Source organism: Plectropomus leopardus, unplaced genomic scaffold, assembly GCF_008729295.1.
Source record: "Plectropomus leopardus isolate mb unplaced genomic scaffold, YSFRI_Pleo_2.0 unplaced_scaffold13768, whole genome shotgun sequence".
NCBI classification, from domain to species: Eukaryota; Metazoa; Chordata; class Actinopteri; order Perciformes; family Serranidae; genus Plectropomus; species Plectropomus leopardus.
The window spans coordinates 345-3335 of record NW_024614689.1 but is presented as its reverse complement, the minus strand read 5'-3'; the positions used below and the strand labels follow the sequence as shown (position 1 = coordinate 3335).

Sequence of the window (2991 nt, the reverse complement as noted above, 5' to 3'; positions counted from 1 at the left end):
GTTCAGTGAAGACCTCACGTAAGAAGCGGTTGCTCTCAAGGATGTCCAAGTTTTGCTTGATGATATATTTGATCTGTACAGCTTCCTTACTATAGCATGTAACAAAATAAGGTTTCTGAGTTTGTTTTTGTTTAGGTTTTGGGCTGAACAATTGACTCCTCTCCACTGACAGAGCTCTGTTATCGGCCTGGGCGAGGATCTGGGGTTGGTATCCTCTCTGTCTGAAGCGTTGCTGCATATCCATAGATTCAAAGTCACATATGCGTCTCAGCCTTTGGAATTGCCTGAAAGGGATATTTTTGATGAGCCATGGTGGGTGGAAACTATCAGCATGTAGTATGGTGTTTCTGTCAGCAACTTTTCTGAAAATGGAGGTGTGTAAATAACCTTGTTCATCCTTTGTGATCCGTAGATCCAGAACGGTAATGGCCTGTTGGTCATACTCAATACTCCATTTCAGATTTTCATTCAGACTATTTACATAAGTATGGAAGTCTAAGAGTTCTTGTTCTGAGCTGGAAAAAACAATATGACATCATCAATATATCTGCCCTACCACACAATTTTTTCATTAAAGGTGTTTGAAAAAATGTGTTGTTCTTCCCATCAAACAAAGAGAGGCATACTGGATCCATGCCCTTAAAAGTACTAGATACCCAAATACCCTGGTCTTAATGAGGACTTTGACCTTTCAACCTTTCACCCCAATGTAAATTAAATCGCTGTGTAAATTATTTAAATTGACCTCTCATCTACTTCATGCTAAATATACATAGTTACTGTTTTTTTGTGTGTTGTTTGATTACATTGCTTATTTTGATATTATATCCTTTGATTGCTTTGAATGTACAGTTGGTATCTCAGTAATAATTTTCCAAGTCAGTGAGACAGTTAGATTTTTGTATCTGTTGTTTTTATTGTTACACCCCTAGAGGCTAAAAAAAACTGTTGTATGCTCCCCCCAGTGCACACCTGTGATGAGTGCAGTTGTACAAGTAATAACTCTTTTTGTTTCAGTGTGTCACTGCACCTGAAGAAGGTGCAAGCCCTGTGAATTAAACGCCCTTTATGATTTACAAACCATCCTGAGTGCCTGGACCTGGATTTTCCACCACAGTTTTTTTGGTTACAAGTTCCTACATTTTTTGAAGGATTCCCTTCCATGAGCACCGGTGGTTTGATAGACACCAGAAGCACCTGTTGTCTTCCTTTTTCACATGTTTACAGAGAGTCTTGTTCATGTCTTTGGCTACAGCCAACAATGAGGAGAACAGCATGGTGACCAACGAGCCTGATGTGGAGTATACTGAGGTGGTGCATCCCCGGCCAGTAGATCCTGCCAGAGGTAACCGAACAGTACACACACATACAAAAAATATTGTTCTGTGTCCTAGCCGTCTTTCTTCCACCTATTTAGTTGCATGCTCTCCAAACTCTATTACATTGCTTACTTTAGTCTCTTTTTTTAAAACTCTGTTCAAACTCTCTCCTCTTCCATTCCAAACCTCTTTGCCAAAACCATTTTTCTCAGTTTTGCCCACATTCCTGTACAGTTGATAATAAGACTAACACTTCCTGGGAGGGGCCTAATTACCCATAATTAATACATCTCCAAGCTGCTGTAACTGCAGGGAGAACTGCTGGGATTTCCAGACGTTATAAACAGGAAGGGTTGAGCTAATTGCCAGGCTGGTTTCTGATACTGGCCCCTTCTTCGTTATGGTCCCGCACTCAAGGTCCGGGCGGGGTGAACATGACCGTTACACAGTGTGACACAACCCGCCTACTTTTAGATTCCTGCTAATGATAAATCAGACAGACACTATCTGCTCAACTTTGTCTTTTGATGTTCAATCAGGCTAATGTGTTGCTTTTTGCATTGACAGTCCCACTGAGAAAAGGCACAGACACAGTGTACAGCGAGCTCCAAAACTCTCCACATGGTGAGTTTAACATCTTTAATGCAGCAGTGATGAATATTTTCATATTTAAACTTAAGTGAATTATTACATGTAACTGTGAAAATGGCTGCTCATAGTGGCAAACCAAAAATGATCACCCAGCTCTGCATTTTCCTACAATTCTGCAGAGCATTTTAGCTTCTTTCAGCTTATTGTTATGATTTCCAGCCACCAGCTTTTCTGTCTTGATTGACTCTCACTGCTCTCATCATTTCTACAGCTGATAAACTCATTGTACATTACCTGCCCACTAAGTAAGCAACCTGCTCGTATTTGACAGCAATTATTTGGATGTTGGTTTACCCATGCCAGCTACAGAACTTTGACCATATCCTGTTACTGCTGGCAGGAACTTCCTGTTATTAAACTAGCAGCCAGATGCTGGATGTGTCTATCGAGCAGTCCATCAGAGTCCTAATGTTTCCTGTTTAACAGTCACAAAAGACTCCTGAGCTGCTGAGAGAAGCATCTATATGAGGATATTTTAAATATTGGTTCAGGTGAGCTGACTGGCTGGAGCCATACAGTTTATGGCTGAAACAAAGGCCTCTGCAAAGCAGGAACAATGAGTCAGAAAGCTGAGCCAAGTCGTCATAACTGTCAGATGACTAATGAATAACTCTGAGGTGAGTGAGTGAGTGAGTGAGCGAGCACGATACACACCCGACACACACTTTTAACCTTTCTTTTTCCTTTAGGTGCTGCTGACCATCATGACTATGTGAGTAATCAGCTACACAATCCCACTCCTCATGTTTATTTTGCTCCTTTTTACTTTATTATTATTATCATTACACTTAAGTACTATTTTTGCTTACCTGAAACACTACATATATCATTCATAATATATATTATAAATAATATATGTAGTGTATATAAATCCTTAACATACAGTATCTGCATAATATCAGGCAGTTTTTTTGCTTTAAAGCTTGCTTTTCAGACACTTGATTTGCATCTCCTGCAGTTTCTCTTAAAAAACATTTCACATGTCAAATCTATTAAATTTGGAGATGGCTTTAGTGCCTTT

The 2991-nt window shown here is 39.8% G+C and overlaps 1 long non-coding RNA gene across 1 annotated transcript; it reads left to right on the top strand.

The window, feature by feature from the left end:
- Positions 1–1258: 1258 nt before the first annotated feature.
- LOC121964037 lies at positions 1259–2780 on the top strand. Its single transcript, XR_006107313.1, has 3 exons — positions 1259–1345; positions 1887–1943; positions 2660–2780. It is a non-coding gene; the product is annotated as an uncharacterized LOC121964037 (long non-coding RNA).
- Positions 2781–2991: the final 211 nt, after the last annotated feature.